Consider the following 20,199-nt stretch of genomic DNA (forward strand, 5'->3'; position numbering starts at 1 on the left):
CTGGAGAATGTGTGTTCTTTTTTATTTGTTTGAATTTATGCTAAACACACTATACAGAATTCAAGGAATGCTAATTATGTGTGCTGCAATTGAAGTTATCTGGACCCTGTTTTTTTCTCTTTTGCTGCTGCATTTTTCATGGCAAGAATCTGGTAGAAGATGAAAATTATAAAATTGAAATCTTTTCAGTTTGTGTGTTACTATTTTTAAGCAGGAAAAGTTTAGTATGTACAAAAGAGATGGTTTCAGTGAATTCCTGTGACATTAATGTGCTATCTTCTCTCTCTAAGAAGGAAGTTGAGAACTTGAGCTTGATTTTAGGATTATGTCTGCCCTGGTACCCTTGGTGAACATTTCTGCTTTTGCCATGTGTTCCTGGCATAGTTTTGAGGTGGCGTGCATTTCGAAGGGGCACTGATTTGTGTTTGAAAGAAATTAGGTCCTCTGTAATAGTCAGCAATCCCTGTCTTGTCTCCTTGGTTCAGATTGGTCTCTAATCTTCTATTACCTCCAGTTAACTTCTGCAGTCTGCTTCTATTCTCTTGTTAACATTTGTTGCTGCATCTGGGATGAAGCTTATAATTATGTGTCCATTGCCAACTCTTTACTAGAGTTTTGGTTAATCCAGGTCTTATTTTGTTTATGTTGGCTTAAGCAAATGATGTTCAATGCTCTTTCAGATATCCTTTAAAGTAATGGGATCAATAATTTAAGCCTTTATAAGTATGCATATCCTGGCTAACCTCATTTTACCCATGTGTCTGTACTGTCAGTTATATTTACATTGAGCAACCTCACTGACTCTTGTGGATTTATTTAACTATGAAGCAAAATAATAGTTATAAACTCAGTATGAGAAAGTATTACAGATATCATGTCTTATCTTATTCTCCAGCGTATTTTTTAAGTGGGAAACTGAGTCCCAGAGAATAGGAATAATTCTCTGCATTTGTAATAACACTCTGTAGTTTACAAAATATACTAATACCATTATTTCATATGATGTTTTCAGTAATTCTGTGAGGTGTGCTAGGAAGGCATTATTATCTCTATTTTACAACAAGGAAAAAAAGATGTAGAGAAATTGAGACTTGCTTCCTCAACTACCTACAACAAGTATGTGGTAAATCTGGATTTAAAATCCAAGACTTAAGGCTGTTAATCAAGTGTCCTTTCCCAAATATGATCTTGGCTCATGAGCAGAGTTTTTCCATCCACGTACTGCTGTGCTGTAATGTGTTGAGATACTGACTCTCTCAGCACTTAGAGCTGCCAGAGTAGCCATTGACCTCTAGTCACAAGGATCCTTCTCACCTCAGTGCAGCACAGAACTACTATTATCTTCTGTGTACCTCGACATTGAAAAAACACAGAAGCACAGTTCTAACATATAATGGAAGAAGACCTGATTAAGTCACTCAGTGAGTTTATTGAAAGATTACTGGGTGCCTAACAGTCCTGGAAATGTTTTCACAGTCTCCATTCATCCACCTCTGATACTCATATATATTTACCTCCAAGGAACCTCCCCTTCCTACCGACAGTTTGTGTGGTTCCAGGAAGCCAGCTGACAACAATTCTGACCCAGGTTAAAGATGTGGGCCTCAGTAAGCCTCTGTGCTGCCTCTTCTTGTCATGGTGATTAGTTCAGGGGTAATTATGGAATTCACCCAGAGCCAACCAGATCTCATGAGACTGTGACTTTTGGGCAAAAGAATATTGCTACTGTTCTGTAACAGACTCTGGAAGCATGCAGGCTGAGGCTGCTGCCACCAGCCTGACTCCTCATGTAGCTTAAGATTGAAGCCAATGCTGGAATTAAGGAGATCTGAGAGAGAAACTGAGCCCCGCTGATACCATTTGATGTCAAGCTGACAAAAAAGCTGAAGCTAATTCTGCGCTTTAGAATTATACGAACCAATACATTTCTCCTTTCCTTAAAATGATTAGATGAAGTTACCGTCACTAAAAATCATCTGTATTCTTTCATAAATGGTTAAAAATTCTAATTTGTCACTTTAAAGGCCTCATGGGGACAAGGACGAATTAGAAATGGATGTTCCAATTTGATCTGATCTCTTCCAGGTTGTATGTTTTTCTTCTCCCTTTGAAAAGGTAATTCATAACCTATGAATAAAAACGCTCTCTCTATAAACTTTCACACAATCTAAAGATGTTTTTGTCATAGTCAGTTGCCTATATTAATTCATCAAATAATTATTGTTATGACACTGAGGTAGGCTGGGGAACAAGACATCATCTTTGCTGTCAAAAAATTTATAATTTAGTTGGTAGAAAAAACATGTTATAATGGAAAGAAAATTAAATTTAATTAGTGTATATAACTAAATCTGATGTGAGTGTCACTGGAGTAGGTCAAAGGAGGACAAGGTGCCATAGATTCAAAAGTGATAGTCATCATGAAAGAGAGAACTGGAGTCAAATCTTTAGGATTTGGGCAGGTGACCAGGAAGAAGTCTGTCCAGGAGCTGCAGCATAGCACAGACAAAGACTCAGACAGGAAAGAATGGTGTTTGAGGAAGGTAGTGACTCAACAGGATGGGTTGCAGCAGAGGAGTTAGGGTGAGCAACAAAATAGCTTGGAAATTTCCATCTTTGACTTTTGAGAAGAACTTTGGGACAAAGCTCTTTGCTTAAGATTGGTATTGAGAAACAATAACATGCTAGCCACTCTTTTTTTTTTTTTTTTTTTTTGAGGTGAAGTTTCACTCTTGTTGCGCAGGCTGGAGTGTGATGGCACGATCTTGGCTCACTGCAACCTCCACCTCCTGGGTTCAAGCGATTCTCTTGCCTCAGCCTCCCGAGTAGCTGGGATTACAGGCGTCTGGCACCACGCCGGCTAATTTTTGTATTTTAGTAGAGACAGGGTTTCACCATGTTGGCAAGGCTAGTCTCAAACTCCTGACCTCAGGTGATCCACCTGCCTTGGCCTCCCAAGGTGCTGGGATTCAACTCTTTATTGAGCACTTACTACATACATGACAGTGGGTTAAAACTTCACATGCGCTATCTCACTTAATAATAATAACTTTCAGGTAGGTATTATTGTACCTACCAACCAACCCTGTAAGTGGATGAGGCAGAATGAACCAAGGACAGTCTGCCTCTGAAGACCATGCAGTTGCTCTGGCCATGAAATTCCATCTGTCTAAGATGAACAGAGCAGTCACTTTGCACATGTCATGTAGGTTTATAATAGTCCTCTGCACATTTTGGTGAGTATTTGTATTTTTGGCAAGTTTAATATTCGGAGTTACTACTAGCAAATTCTTAGAATTACTAGATTTCAGGCATTTAAAAAGCCTCTATTTTACCATGAAATTCATTGTGATTTATTCTACACTTAAAGCAAGGGAGTGAAATCTCATAAATTAGATTGAAGTAATAATTATTAAGAACATCACAACTTCTAGGGATTGAATTAAAGTATTTACATTATTATTTCATTTTTCCCCAACAGATTGTGAATGAGGGTGTTGTTATTCCCTTTGTATAGACAATAAGACTGAGATCAAAAGTATTTAAGTAGCTTATACAAGGGCATATAATTAGTGTGAGCAGAGCTGTGACTTGAATTCAGGTCCTTCAGTTATAAGTCTAGTTCTTTCCCAACTACATTAGTCTATAAGTGGCCAAAAAGTACATATGAAACTTGGCATTTTATATGTATTGGAGTTACATTAGAGCTTAAGTGGCCATAGAGTAACAAATGAGACTTGGCATTTGTGTTTACTACTAGTGAGTGTGAAAAGTCTAAGTAATTATCAAATACGAGGGATAATTTGACAAAGTTAAGTCTCATTCAAACTCAAAGTGTGACTTTTCCATTTGTCTGGTTATTCTATGATTTGTCAACAAGTCAGGATAACAAATATTTACTTAATACCAATTTATTAGGTAAAAGTATATGCTACTGTAAAAAGAACTTTGTGCAAACCCTACACTAATGGAATAGAAAATATGGTTGAGGGCAAGGCGAAAACCTATACAGTACAAGTGCGAGTAATCTCTGAGAAGTGATTAAATGAATATTTTGAGGTGGGACATAACTCATATCGTATGAATATTAAGGACTATGAGTGCAGAGGAAGAAAATATTTGTAGCTGCTGGAGTGGTCTTGGGAAATGTTAACATGAAATTTATTGTTATTCATGAAGGAAGTATTTGAACTAGTCCTTGAGGGGAGGACTTGGAGAAATCAGAAAGAGCAAAAGCAGAGTGGTAAGGAAGTATGTGGTGTGCTCCAGGGAGCAGTTTGTCCAGAACCAATATTTAAATACAGGATAAAATCACAGAAGTGGGTCAGGGCCAGCTTGAGGAAGTCTTAAAGAAAAACTAAGAGGCCTGAATTTAATGATGCAGGAGGGATGGCAGTGTGGGGCTGCAGGTGCAGAGGAGTGGAGACAGGGAAGACTGGGAGATGAATTAAAACAGGAGAAGAGTAGAGACAAAGGTTCATTTGTTATAGAAAATACTGGGGAAATTGGATGAAATAACTAACACAAACTACAAAGTGATTGGAACAGGTCAGGTCCCCACAAGTTAAAGGGGGAAGAATAAATAGATAAATGGCATTTCAAGTAAACAATCAGACAAATTTAATTTATCTGACATTCTGTAACACAAAGTAAACTGTCATGAAAACTAAATACTAGAGAGAAAAATTAAAAAGATAAAAGAAACAGAATAATTAACTACAAACACAACTTGTAAACTGTGATCGAATCATAGTTAACAAACAAAAAACCAAAAGCTGGGGTACTAGCGGAGAGATTTGAATATAGACTGGATTTTAGGTAATATTAATGAACTGTCAATTTTTAGTTTTGATAATAATTTTGTGGTATAGTAAGAAAAAGTTCTTATTTTTAAGAGATATATACTGAGAAGTCTCATATGTGCCTTTTATTGTCAATTTTTTTCTGCAAAATATATGTATATGCATATGTGTATTTTTATTTGTATTCTATCTGTATCTATATTTACATGTAAATCTTTTCTATGGCTTTGTATGTATTTATATCTACATTCATACTCAGACCCATACTCATAGTCACCCCATCCCTATCTCTGTATATATAGCTAGATCCAGATATAGATCTAGAAGAAGTATATGTGACATAATGTTAAAAAAATTTTGAATCTAGTTTATGGATGTACAGATGAGCAACGTGCTATTCTTATAATTTTTTGGTGTGTTCAAGATTTTTATAATAATAATTGAGCTAGAGGGAAGGGGGATAAATAGGTCAGGACTTGGAGCCTAAAGGAGAAGCAGTGTGAGTGGAAAGGAGGAGCAGATGTGCAGTGATAATTGGTAGCACAGGGTGGATTTTTTAACCCAAAGCATCAGAGGAGCCTCTTAGGTATGAGTTTTGACATTAAGGCCTTGCAGATTGGCTGTGGCCACATTTTGAATAAGGGCAGGAATGTCTTTAGAGAAAGTAAGTTTGAGGGAGAGAATGTACTCGTTTTCAGATGGGTTTTGTTTCCAGCGAATATGAGCTTTCCAATTGAACCTTGTTGGAGGAAGGTTGTCCAGACTCTGAGAAGATCAGAGCTAGAGATGCCAATTCCATAGTCAGACACAGCAGATGGCAGTCGAAATCATGAAATTGGATGCAAATTATGAGTAAAGAAGTGTGCAAAAGGAAAACTGAGGAAAACCCTAAGAAATGCCCATATTTAGGTGGTGGAAAGAAAAAGTGAGGAGAGCAAAGCAGACAAAGCAGGCCAAACCAGAAGGGAAAAGATAGTGTCATGTGGAGAAGTGGAGGGAGCACACAGCCCATGGTGAACACACCATGCATCTTTTTGAATGAATGAATGAATGGAGTTGTACAAAAGAGTGAGGGTCATTAAAGTGAAGATAAAGGGAACAGTAAAGACAATTGCAGAGTGAATGAAAGGCATTTGGGATTAGGAGTTGAGAGGTTATTTTAAACTCAGACTAAAGGTTTGGTGGAGGCTGTTGCAATGGTTCATTGTGGAAGCAAAAGCCAGCACGAGAAAGTGGGGAAGCTGAGTAGTAGAGGGCTCCTCAGTGCAGTTTGGGGATAGGAAGACCTGGATTCAAGTCATGACTCTTAACTCTATAACTGCCTTCCCTGGGCTTCAGTTGTCTATTTCCCTAAAAAAGTGGGGTAGGCTAAGTGATGTCCAACATTTCTTAAAGCACTCACATTCCACTGGCCCTTCAGCTGTTTTAAAATATATATTTAGAGAAGACTGTCCCAATCCATATTGTAGTGTCATTTTCAGCTTCCTATGTGTCACAGTTGCTTTGACTACAGAGTCCCTATGTAGAAATAGAATTATCCTATTCTCTTTTTGGCAGCCTCACTGATTTACAATGAAATTATCGGAATGGTCAATAGATACATCCATATAGCATTTTGACATAAGCAAAATGTAACTTGACTGAATAGTAAAATAATACTGTAATTTTTTATTTCCAATTTCAAAGATTATTTTAAAGAACTGAGGAGATGATATATTATGTTGCTATGCATTGGCAATTTCTGGTAGGAAGTTAGGGGGAAGATCAACTCAAATTCTGAAACTTTACTCCATTATAAGCTTTTCTACATCCTATTAGGTCCAAATATGCAGAAAGGGATTGTGCAGATGATACCATTCTTCTTAAATGACAAACCTGGAATGATGAATGCTTTTCCTGGTCAATTAACCCCTGCCAAAGCTCTCAGTGACTAAAAGAAATGCTGTGGAACACAGTCTCAAGTAGACTATAAAATATACAATTAGAGGTCTTCTGAAGAGGACAGTGTTCCATTAGAAATCTACCAGCTCCTTTTAACTCTATGGGTCCCTATTTCTCAGAACTTTTACCAGAGGTTTGTTCAGAAACTGGCTCATCACCAGTTTTCTTAACAAAGCTTTCAGATCTTTGTTATCACACAAAGAGATAAAGAGTCTGAAATCCTCCTTATGATTCAGGCATCATCTGTTATCCTAGATCAATGTCAAGCTAAAGATTTTTGGAAAGGATTTTGGCAAAGTGTAATTGTAGATTAACCCCACAGCCTTCCATTAGATAAATGGCATAATGGGAAGTTTCAAACAATGAGTCAGAGGACTGGGCTCTGATCTTGAGAAAGCTGATTTTCTCTATGACCTTCAATTAGTTATATAATCTTTTTGTCTGTGAATCAGTTATCTAATCTGTGACGTATGGTAACTACTTTTTTGTTTGTTGGTTGAGGACTATAGGAAATACAAGATGTTATTTTTTCTCATATGTTGGGAAGACCCATTCTTTCTGCATTTCTTTTAAGGGACCTCTTTCTCCTTAAGCACGTGGACTTCACTGGCAAACAAAGGATGTATTTAACCTGATGAGGAAAGTCAATTCTGAAAAAAAAAAAAGAACATTTTAATAAGGAAAGTGCTGGTGTTGACCTCATATTGAGTGTAATGAAGCATGGTTGGATATACATCATAAATTATGCATCTTTGGGCCTTAGTCTATTGCAAACTGCAACTTTGTTGAACCTCATGGACTATAATTCTGATGTGTCAGTGGGATATACTCATTGTCATGCAGTTTATTATTTTTTTTTTTTGGCAACTTCAAATACTTTCCTTACTCCAGATCTAACTTTCTGCTGAGGGTAGCTTGCCACCCACCTTGGATTCTATTACTTTCTCACTGCCATGAGGGACTCCTTTCCAAGCACTTGAATTTTCATTTTTTTTTCTTTTAAATTACTCCTTACAATGACTGATAAGAGATAGGATTCATTAGCACAGTTTGCTAGTACTTTGTGCTAATATTACACTGAAGTCAGGTCATATGAAATCAAAGTGTTCTTTAATTGTCCATTTTGCACATTCAACATGTTGCATATGGCCCTTCAGGATCTGGTCCTTGATAATGTCTTCTACTATTTTTAAGGCATATTTCACTCTGATTTTATGCCTTAATAACAGTAAAGTAGTAATTTCTCCCATGCGATGTGGTGTTTATCACCTGCAAGCCATTATCCATGCTTCTCTTATTCTTGGGACACTTTTTCTGGGCACTCTGCCTACTTACCTTCTATTCTTCCTATACACCTCTGCTCAGATTCCCTCTTTACCAGGTTCTTTTTCCTGACATCCTCATTCCTTTAAGCATAAGGACAAAGAGCCTCTCTGGGTGTTATTTTAATATCCTGTGAACGCCTCTGACTTTATGCCCCCACCTTGTTTATATTTCTGTTTATGTCTATTATATTAATTAGACAATGATATTCTGCAGATCATTCCAATACCCAGCCCAGTGCTTGGCTCACAGTAAATGGCTAATATACATTTAAGTGAATTGGCCTACTTGGAAGAAGAAAAAGATTCAGATTAGTGGCCATTTTTATGTATATTTGATGTCCAGCAACTATTATTTACGTACCTGGGAACTCATGCATGACCTCGGGCAAGGTAACAAGGGAATGCTCATTCGGTAAATGAGGCAGAATAAAAAACTACTTGTTAGTCTAGAAATTAAGGCCATATATAGATAGGCAAGTCTACATGGGAGGAGAAAAGAACTCAGGGGAAATAGGTAATGAAATAAGCCTCTTAAGTATGCAGTCAATGTTCTTCAGTTAATATCTCATATAAAACAAAGAAAAGACTTCCAAGCCTTCAATGTTCTAAGTTGCCATGGCAGCAGCACCACCACTCTTGGCTCTTTGAGTAGTAGGACTGTAGGGGAAGAAAGGCCTGACACTAGCAGGCAGAATGCCAAGGGGCTGGGAGAGGTTACTGAAGCATTTTATTACTGACACTGAAGAAATGATTATAGATCATGAAGCAGGAGAACCTACCATACCGTGGCAATGAGATTCATTGGTTTCCAGAGAGTTGCATTTTGACTTTTAAAAGGAGATTTTAAAAAATGATAGTCAAATTGCACTTCAATGGATTAAAAAAAATAACCATTTTAAAAGCAGAAGGGTAGAAGCTGCTAGAGAGTGTATTCAAATCCATGCTTCTTAGCAACCAGACCAGATTTCATCCATAAAAGAAAGCCAGAGGTACAATAAGAAAAGCCTCTTTGGTTCTCTAGAGAATATAAAGGCATATTAGAAAAAAAGAAGCACTTTGAGATCTGTGGATAAAAGGCACTATATGGGCATAAAGTATATTACAAAAAGAGAAGGACAAGGAAGAAATGATGTCTAGACTGGGCAGGTTATCTTGGGTACGTATGAGAATAATTGCCAAAGTCAAAATGAGAGATCCTGACAACTAGAATCATTAGAGTGTTCAGAAGTTAGTATTATTTTAAAACATAACAGATATATATTTTTTCCTGAATCAAAGCAAAATAAATGTAAAGGGAAAATAGAGAATATGTGGATTACTTAGTAACTACATACTATTTCCTCAAAAGATTTTCACAGTGAAGAGAGATGAAAAGGTGCAAAGAAAAAACGTCACTAACATGTTACAGAGTTTGATGTTATCTATCTTCGAAGTTTCAGTGAAATTCTACACAGTAATTGATTCTTTCTGATTCAGCCAAGTAGGAAACATTAGAACATTTCATGCATAGGTGATTTTTTTTTTTTTGGATAATGTAAGGTTAGAAGAGTCATCACAAACAAAAAAGCAAAAACCAAACTAAACCAAAAACCCAAACCCAACAACAAACAAACATTTAAGAGGAAAGTCAGGGACAAGAATGTAGTTTCTGGTGATAGGATAAGAAAAATTACAAGTTAAACTAGAACTGTAATTTTCTCTAAATTAAGCCAGCCCTTTTTGTGTATGTATAAAAAAAAAAGAACTGGGGGGTATGAAAGAAATGATTATTTTCATGTACTATAATCAATGCAGAGATTATCTTCAGGAAGATTCAACAATGTTCTTGAGTGGTATACAAAAAGCCTGGTGTATTTGAAAGAAAATAAATATAAATGAATGTTTTCTGGATAAATGAAGAAGCAAAGCTTGAAAGTAGAATGTGTAAATTTAGCAGAGATTTGACGCGTATGTTTGAACAGACGGTGGTGCAGTTGTTATCTTCCGAGGTTATTTTATGAAAGCTGCATTTTCCCTTGAAGCCAGACCCCATATGGGGTTGAGATGACGAAAGCCTCATGTATCTCACTATCATTAGGCTAATGAGATTGGTCAAGGCCACATGCATTCTAGATCTTGGCAAAATTTAAGATAAATCTAGTAAATTCTTCTAATAGCTTTGTGCTGTTTTTGGAAAGAAGAGAAAGATAAGAAATGAATAAAAACAAATTTTCGAGTACAAAAGATTTCATTTCTGAAATACTGTTCCATTATGAAAATGATTGATTTTAAGATAGATTATTTACCCCCACTGTTATAAAATTTTATGGTCACAGAAATAATTTAAACCAGGTATTTGTAAAAAATCCAATATGCAAACACAAACATTAGGAACATTTGTTTTTTAAGCATTCCTTTTGTACCCAAAACTTTGCAGTTTTTATAGTGAAGAGTTTTGAAAATTATGGTGGATGTACATTGAAAATGGGTTAGTTTAGCTGTGAAAAAGTTTATTTTTGAACTGAGACCAACTGTTGGAAATTATAGACAATTTGTAACTACTAAGAAAGGTGAATTGGTGGGAGCCATAATGAATGCTTTCTGATAGGAGGCTTAACATGACTTACATGCAGTTGGGGGAGATATTTCATTTAAAATCTTTGGGCAGGTTTTCATAGCTAGTTAAAAATAATGCAAACTGATTTTAAGTTTGGTGTGTTAATATTACAAGCTGTTATGTATATAAGTCATCGAGATTACTAAAATTGCTCTTTATATTGGTAGGAAATAGCTACATAGTATTGTCTGTAAAGTAGAGGCCACTGGGTGAAAAATGCTTTGATTGCTGTCCAAACGCTGAAGTTATAATACAGTGCAGAGCAACACCCAGTAATAAATGGAAGTACCATCTGCAGCATATTACAAATGAGTCAGTTTAAAGCATTGTGTGGGACTTTTTAAAACACAGTTGTAGCTGCACAGAGTAAAGTGGGGAGTTTAGAAATTGCCTGGTGCTTTTATCAGCTCAAGCAGCTACTATAGATAATTTAGGTCCTACAACATTTTGCCTCTGTGAGAATTAGATATTCTTGGCCTGAATAGCTTATATATAGCTTTAAGTTCATATATCTCTTGATTTGGTTGTACTATGCTAAAGAGGCCAAGATGGGTGGATTGGTGAAAATTTTACTCCCCCGCATTTCACCCTTGGGTCTTAAGCAAAAAGCATACTATTAATTTTGCCAGAATAACTTCTGTTGTAAGGCATACTGATGGTTGTTCGGACGCATCATGTTGACATAATACTATGATAATAGATGCCATCAGAGGGTGACATTCTAGTTCTGAGTCCTGTGCTTCATTAAGAGACTTCACCTGGAAAGTCTTTCCTACTAAGACATGTTCTAAGATATAATAATTAAATTATTATTGAATTTAATTCAATCCAATACTGAAAAACTAATTGAAGAATTAAAACTGTACAGTGTTTTATAATGTCTCACTATTCTCAAGATATTTAATGATACATTTTATGTCCAGGATTGGATATTGTTTCAGGTGCAATGCTTCCTCACGGGAGCTCCCAAGTTGCAATACATTCCCACCAGTGCTCCCCATGCTGACCAAAGGAAAACAACAGCAAAGATTTTGAGGAAAGAATGCAAACAGAACTAAAGACAGTTGGCATAACATTTATAAAAATGTTCTACGAGCATATACGTAATAAAATCCATCATTCAACATTCTAAGTTGTCATTTTACGACGAAAAGAAATATGCCCAATGTGATTAAAACTACTGAACTTTTATGTCTTGAGTTTTTCAGTTCTCTTGTTGCCTATGATACTACTGAGCCAAAGTCAAACTATTGAAGATTATGCATAATTTGACTTCACTTTATTGTTTGAAATTACAAATGCTGGGTTTTTTCTCCTTTTTTAACTTTTAACCTTTAAGTTCGGGGGTATAAGTTCAGGTTTGTTAAATAAATAAACTTGTGTCATGGGAGTTTGTTGTACAGAATATTTCATCACCAGGCATTAAGCCTAGTACCCATCAGTTATTTTTCCTGATCCTCTCCCTCCTTTCACCCTCCACCCTCTGAAAGGCCTCAGTGTGTGTTGTTCCCCTCTATGTGTTCATGTGTTCTCATCATCTAGTTCCCACTTATAAGTGAGAACATGTGGTATTTGGTTTTCTGTTCCTGTGTTAGTTTGCTAAGGATAATGGCCTCTAGTGCCATCTATGTCCCTGCAAAGGACATAACCTCATTCTTCTTTTATGGCTGCATAGTATTCTATGGTTTACATGTGCCACATTTTCTTTATCCAGTCTATCATTGATGGGCATTTAGGTTAATTCCATAGTTTTGTTATCATGAATCGTGCTGTAATAAACATACATGTGCATGTGTCTTTATAATAGAATGAAAATTAACTCAAGATGGATTAAAGACTTAAACGTAAAATCCCAAGCTGTAAAAACCTGGAAGACATCCTAGGCAATACCATTCAGGACATAGGGATAGGGAAAGATTTCATGATGAAGATGCCAAAAGCCATGGCAACAAAATCAAAAATTGACAAATGGAATCTAATTAAACTAAAGAGCTGCACAGCAAAATAAACTATCAGCAGAGTAGACAGATAACCTTCAGAATGGGGGAAATTTTTTGTAAACTATGCATCCAACAAAGGTCTAATATCCAGCATCTATAAGGTCTTTTTTTTCTAGTATGGTACTAATAATAGGATTAGCACTTTTCAACTTTTATTTTTGACTGCTTTGTTGATTTGTTTTATTCTTAGTATGTCCACAAAATGACCACTTAAAGGATTTTAACAGTTTTCGGTCACCACAATGTTGATAGCACTTGCAGGTGCTGTGGTCAACATCCAGAAAGCCATGGATTATTGGATATTCCAGGTGTCAATCCATTTAATTCTATTCTATTCTTTAATTTCTAACATTCTCTTATTAGAAGCAACTTATACCTTAGAAGTGTTGTTAGGACACAACACTAAAAACTATAATTCCAATTTCCATGTGTCTTTATTTTATTTCAAATGTATTTGATCAAGATGAGTATTACATTTTTGTAATAATAAACGTCCTCAGTTTTCTGGTCTGAAGGAGGACACCATTATTCATGTGTAGGTTATAGGGTATTCTTTACTGTGCCTGAGATAGCTAAAATATTGATAAAGATTTAGAGATTCCTGTAAGTTCAGCTTTGAAACCTTATGTCTGCCATTCAGGGAGCGTCCATCAGATGGCTGTGGCAACTTGAAAATTGCCATATACTTCCTTTTCTCTCCAGGGGCTGAGTGTTTACTAATAATTAAAATTTTCTTCCTCTAATTAATTTATTTAAAATAAATATATTGAATTAAGAAAATCTTATGATGACTAACCAAATAATTTTAGCTTGAAGCAAGATTGAAGATTTAAAACATCTCACGGCTTTTCCAGCAGTAATTTTCTATCAATATTTTTTATGTTGATTGCAATTTACTTCTGTATTGGCATTCTTGATTCCATTGCTTACCTGTTTACATTCAAGTAGATGTATAACTTTATGTCTTTGGCTCTTTTTCTCTGGTAGCCTCATTTCTGACTACTTCGAGGGTTGCTTGGCAGAGGTGAGTGGGAAATCAGTCACTTTAAGGGTTATCCTTTGATTTTTCTCACTTACATGCTTAGTGGGTAGTCTTGTCTATTTCCCAAATGCAGCAACTGGCACAGTGACTGGAGCATGGAATCTGTTCTTATCGCCTTATGATTCTTCTGAATTAGAAAGCATTCTCCTCAAAGATGGCAGCTGTGTGGCTAGCTTTCTCCTTGTAAGTTAACATACTGTTGCCTTAACTTACTCTCAAATTTCCCCTCCCATGAGAATTTCCGTGGTGTAGAGCTGTAATTGTAAAGTAGGGCTTCTAAGGCCCCTAGAAATATTCTAGTTTGTTAGAAGATTTTGAATATATCTTTCTAGAATTTTATTGAACCACAGTCTACTTAGATGAACATTCTAATAATCAAGTACCTAGTGAAAAGGAAACATGACAAATATATTTTTGGGGCAGATTATTTACTGCTCTGTGCATTATTACATCACTTCAGCCACAAGAGTATGGATGATTCTTTTTCAAATTGTAATTAATTCATGTGTTGAGAATGTGGGAAACTACTTTATGAAATTTTACAAATATTATCAGTGATGCATCCATGTGCTTCTACATGCAACCAAACTCACATAAAATCAATTAATAATGAAGTTAATACAACCATAATGTATCATTGAAATAAAAGTAACAGGCCGGGCATGGTGGCTCACACCTGTAATCCCATCACTTTGGGAGGATGAGGCAGGTGGATTACGAGGTCAGGAGATGGAGACCATCCTGGCTAACATGGTGAAACACTGTCTCTACTAAAAATACACAAAGCCGGATGTGGTGGCATGCGCCTGTAATCCCAGCTACTCAGGAGGCTGAGGCAGGGGAATCGCTTGAACCCAGGAGGCGGAGATTGCAGTGAGCCAAGATCGTGCCACTGTAGCCTAGAGACAGAGCGAGAGTCCATCTCAAAAAAGACATCCTTGTTGATGATCTCACAATAGAGTTTCCTTCTTTAGAATTATGCGGATGTGAAAGCGCACACACATTGTACTCCAGTGTTGCGTGACAACCGAATTTCTTAGTAGAATACTGAATTTCAGCCTCAGTAAGCTCTAATGATCTTCTAACATTCATTTATAAAACCCAAACTTTAGAAACACTTAACAAACCACTCAATAGGATGTTTAGTAACCTTTAACAATTTGCAAAAAATAATTGCCAATTACCCAGAAGACCTGAAAAAAGAATTCGTAATTTTTATACAGCCCATGGTTCATCAAGCTGAACCTTGCATGAGCTGACAACAATGCATGTTTGACAGTCTCACTTCAGTTGAACCCTCTTCTTGAGGATGACAAAACTGAGGTCTGCAGAAGGAAGGTTCTTGTCAGTTGTAGTAAAGTTAAATATTTTTCAATTTTTTGTGTGAAGTATTTGCTTAAGAATTGGAAGTCTAGGTTATATGCTGGGCCAGTTTCCTTATTTATTAAAACACCTTTGCTTAAGAGCATCTGTAAATGGAGATTTCTTCCTATTATGGGGTCATTTATTCCATTATAGGGTAATTCTGATTGTTTGAAAGTTGAGTCTGATGTGAGGCTGAAATCGAATCTGTCTCATGACAATTTCTATTTATTTTTTCATTTCCTGGGGATGTAGTTTAGCTGTGTCCCCACTCAAATCTCATCTTGAACTGTAGCTCCCATAATCCCCACGTATCATGGGAGAGACCCGGTGGTACGTAATTGAATCATGGGGGCGGGTTTTTCCATGCTGTTCTCATGATAGTGAATATCTCATGAGAATTGATGGTTTCATAAAGGGCGGTTCCCCTGCACATGTTCTCTTGCCCGCAGCCATGTAAGAGGTGCCTATGCTCTTCCTTCACCTTCCACCATGATTGTGAGGCCTCCCCAGCCATGTGGAACTGGGAGTCCATTTTTACTTTGTAAATTAAGTCTTTTACTTTGTAAATTACCTAGTCTTGGGTATGTCTTCAAAGCAGTGTGAAAATAGACTAATACACCTGGATAATGATAAGATTTGTTTTGTTTTGCTATCATACTCATCTGAGTGTTTCAGGCCTATGATATGGCCAGATTTGCATTAACTTACAAAGCAAGAGGTATAAAATTCTTTGGAGTGAGTTCTTTCTTCTGCAGTTATCTGCATGGTAGAGATTGTCCAGAAGAGTTTTTTTTTTTTTTTTTTTTTTTTTCAAAGAGCAGCCTCACTTCACCATGTGATTTGCTTTGAGATGGAAATGGCCCAGGAAATGATAGGGTTTATATCTATCTTCTTACTTAATAGGAAAGCATGCAGACGTAAAGAACTCCTCTCTGCCCCAAATCTCTGATAATTTCCCCAAGAATAAGTATTGAGAACTCCAGAATTCAGATGTTTCAACTCCTTCACAAGACACTTTTAAAGTACTTGAATAATAATTTCTGTATAACTTTCTGCTGTGTGTAGAAATGACTCTTTTGCTTCTCACCATTGACATATTACTGGAAGTGCAAACAATATTTGATGATGTAGCTATAATACTGGGAGTTTTGAACAATAGCTATCTCTAATCACATTTGTCAAAAGCAGACTAGAGATCTTACCTGTCTGAAGTTGTCAACCCGTAGGCCATTTTTCTAGAGGCAACCTAAAGTGCTGAATAAGATTTGCAAGTGGAAAAAAATGCCATGTCACCGAGGTAGAGGTAAGCTTGGAGCCCAAGTACTGTGCATAATTCTTCAAAGGTTATGAGAATGACAGCTATTAGCAGGCTGAAGGCACAATTCTTTAAGAACTAACACACAGCAGTCTTTGTTGCCTTTTGCCCTAAAATCTCACATCACATTCTATTTGGTTAGACAGCTATTGAACTCAAAAGAACTTCAGAGTTTCTTTCAAGTTTCTTTTCCTACCTTTCTCTTTTTAGTGGTATAAATGCATTCAATCTCTTGGGCACCCTTTGAATTATTCTATTAAATTCTGCAAGATCTTAGTGATTGGTTTCTGGTATTTCCTCCATTATCAAGACCACTGCTAAATCTTAAGGGCAGTGTTATGGGTATAGAAAAAAGAAAATAAAGATGCATCAAGATAGATATGTTAGATGGAGAACCATCACTCAATTACCTGCCAGAACATTGGAGAGTGACTGTGATGACACTGGGTCTAAAAGCATTTGAAATATTTAAAAAGAAATGTAATAACAGATCAACCCCCTATAGAAATCGTACTTTATTCTACTGAATTGTTTCTTGGAAGCATTTACGTCTTTAACCAATGGAAAGATGAAACAGCTTTTTTTCTTTTTTTGACAATTAAAAAAGTTTGGTCCAACTGAATTTAGAATATATACACTTGAATAGTTTGCCCATTTGTTTCAGCTAACTGGTAGGGTTTTTAAATGTGTATTAATTGTACCTCCTATTTATAGAAAAAAAGTGCTGTTCTTTGAGAGAGAGAAAGAATCCAGGAAATATGATGCTTAAAGGTAATGTCTTTCACTACACCCACTGAAGGTCACTTTATCTATCCAAGGGTAAAGTTTTTCTTTCTCTGTTTTATTTTTATTGAAGTTGGACTGCAGCCTGCATAGACTTTCTTTTTCCTTTAAAGATATCGTTTTCCGCCTAATTGTGCCCAGCTTCATTTATACCCTGAAAAGGATTGTGTTTGTGCTTACATACTCAGGAGACTCTTTGACTCAATAGCCAAACTCCAGCAACAGCCCTCTGGGATATTTGAGTAAATGTAAGTGAAAGCTCCCTGTGTTTGTCTCTGTGTTCCTTTTAAACAAAAGTTTAACTCAGGACACCGTGGGCATATTTAAAGAAATTTATCTGTAGAACTGTCTTCCAGATAAGATCTGAAAAATACATTTTGGCCTGCAAAAGTGTTCATCAGTCAGCAGAATTTCCAGTAATGCCTCTTGTATTTTCAAGCCACTTTCTCCCCGTATTAATAGGTAAAAGAACTAGCAGCACATGCCTACAGCCCATAATGATGTGCCTTTAAAACTTTCCGTGAGAACTTAGCAAAGGATTAAAAAGGAAAGGGCAAACCAAGGATAGCAAATTGGTTCAATTCCAGTGGAATGCCACCTCCAATCATTTAGTGAGTATGCCATCACAGGCAAGCTAAGGGGAATGATGAGGAGGCACTCAGTAGGAAAGCATGCTGTGATTGATTTGATTTTGCCATGGGCATGGGAAGGCAAATGATGACATATGTTACACACGTATTCCACCTCTGGCTTAATCTTCAACATCAGATTTGTATAGTCCTACAAATTACCTGTTTGAGTTTCTGAGCTACATCATTCATATTCTGTTAATTTGGGATTCTTATTTCCAACCGAATATATGAAGATTCGTATTGGATTTCTTTAACTAGTGAAATGTTCAAATCTGAGCAACAATTGAAGGTTCAGTAACAGGCCAGCTTTGCTTGCTTGGTCTTCCAGTTCTAGATCTAGGGACTTTGCTTTGATATTTATGACCATAACCTACTTTAAGCAGCCTAGCTTCATCTCCTTGAGAGCCCTGTGCATGGTACAACAATCCTTTTGTGTACATTTTGTCCTTTTTCTTCCTGGGAGCAGAATCATGGTACTGCCTATAGACATGTGGTCAGCCTTTACACTTAAATCAAGAAAATGGCAGGACCTTTGTCTTTTGTAAACTGTAAACATTTGAATGTCCCTTACACTTCATATTTCTCATCTTGCTCACTGCTGGGACTGACTCTTTTTTTTTTTCTTTGAGAGAGAGGGCCTGGCTTTTTTAACCAGACTGGAGTTCAGTGGTGCAATCATGGCTCACTGTAGCCTCGACCTCCTGGGCACAAGTGATTCTCCTACACCAGCTTCTTCAGTAGCTGGGACCACAGGCTCGTGCCACCATGCCTGGCTAATTTAAAAAAGTATTTTTTAGAGATGGGGTTTCAGTATGTTGCCAAGGCTGGTCTTGAATTCCTGAGCTCAAGCAATCCACTCCGTCAGCCTCCCAAAGTGCTGGGGATTACAGGTGTCAGCTACCATACCTGGCCAAGAGACTGACTCTTATTTCCTGTTCTGGTCAGTGAGGCTGGGCTGTCCCTGATTAACCTGCTTTTACACGATCTAATTGGCCACACTGACAGCTCCTTTTTATTTTTAGATGTTGTGTTTAGATTTTTGTTTAGATTCAGAAATAAATTTTAGGCTTTGAGCTACTTTGGCCTTTATTAATTTGTGCAATGAACTCACAATACAATACATGCTCTTCAGCTTCATTGAATTTGTTGTTTACACAGAGATTGATATTTTTCTTACATAAGTGGTTTAAGTCAGAAAATAAATAAGTTATTCAACTGGGTAAATATATTAATAAGAGGGACTTTGGTGATACGATATAAAGCAATGCAAAGAAATTTATTTTAAATGTGCTCCTGGTTTTTAAAAACATGCACTGAATAAGCTGAGCCCATACCTGGAATAGGAATCCAAGTCTAGACTATCAAATTAAATAAAACATACTCCTCCAAAAATAAAAAGTCAGCTAAAGAAAATTGGAGAATTGAACATAAAAGTAGATGTGGTGCAGGTGGCCATTACTTTGAGCAGAAAAAACTCCAGCTTGTAGAGACAGAGATGAAGAACCTGGAGAGGAGAATGCTGATCTACTAAAGCAGATGGTCCAAACAAACACGAGCTAGGAAAACAAAGCAGAAAGTCTGGGAGAAGAGCCAACATCTACAATGGACTAATAAAAGCGAACAAACACCTCGGCAACCACATCCGACAGCTAGGAACCCGAATTGGCACTGCTCAGCTCATTGTTTTGGGCATATCAGAAAAAGCAGAGGGACCACCAGCCCGTAGATGCTCCCATTCACTGCGGGCCAACAACCACTGGGGAGAATTAGAATCCTCCTGGTGCCAGGAAACCTCTTGAAGTTTGCATATTATCACTGCTAGTGCTATTCTCATTCAAATATACCAGTAAACCAAGGAATAGTGTAAGATATTATATTAAAAAGTTGTAATCCACAGTAGAAAGCTTTAAAGAAAGAGAATGGTGAGAACGAAGGAATGCCTTATTTAAGGATTGATTGTTGTATTTTTCATAAGTAGTTGTGTTTTTAGTTAGATAACAAACACTTAGAGGGGCTTTTAAGAGGGAGAGAGAAGAGCAAGGAATTCAAAAATTCTTTTCTCTGTCCATGCAGTGCTGTGCATATTAATTTGGTGAGTGATTATTGTGTTTAATGTTTCAATAGTATGATTTTAACAATGGATCCTATAGTTAATTCTGTATAATAATTTGTAATATAACCCATCTTGGCTGCATTATTTTTTACCCACTGCACTTTACTGCTCATATTTTACAATCACAACATAGTGGTTACGATCTTTGGGGACAGCTAGACCTTGGCTTGAATTACCTACTTCACTTACTCTTTGACCATTGATAAGTTTAAGTTCCTTGACCTCTCCAACCTTCAGTTTCCTCAACTCCAAGCTGAAGATAATAACATTTAATGAAACATATAT

The 20,199-nt window shown here is 36.7% G+C and overlaps 1 protein-coding gene and 1 long non-coding RNA gene across 2 annotated transcripts in view; both read left to right on the top strand.

The window, feature by feature from the left end:
• The window catches only part of NXPH1 (neurexophilin 1), a 320,216-nt gene that overhangs the window by 185,919 nt on the left and 114,098 nt on the right, over nt 1-20,199 (top strand). The gene's annotated exons all lie outside the window — the stretch shown is intronic.
• On the top strand, nt 8,630-11,790 carry LOC129534676 (uncharacterized). Its single transcript, XR_008681350.1, has 2 exons — nt 8,630-9,224; nt 11,588-11,790. It is a non-coding gene; the product is annotated as an uncharacterized lncRNA (long non-coding RNA).

This window comes from Gorilla gorilla, chromosome 6 (assembly GCF_029281585.2).
Source record: "Gorilla gorilla gorilla isolate KB3781 chromosome 6, NHGRI_mGorGor1-v2.1_pri, whole genome shotgun sequence".
Taxonomy (NCBI): Eukaryota; Metazoa; Chordata; class Mammalia; order Primates; family Hominidae; genus Gorilla; species Gorilla gorilla.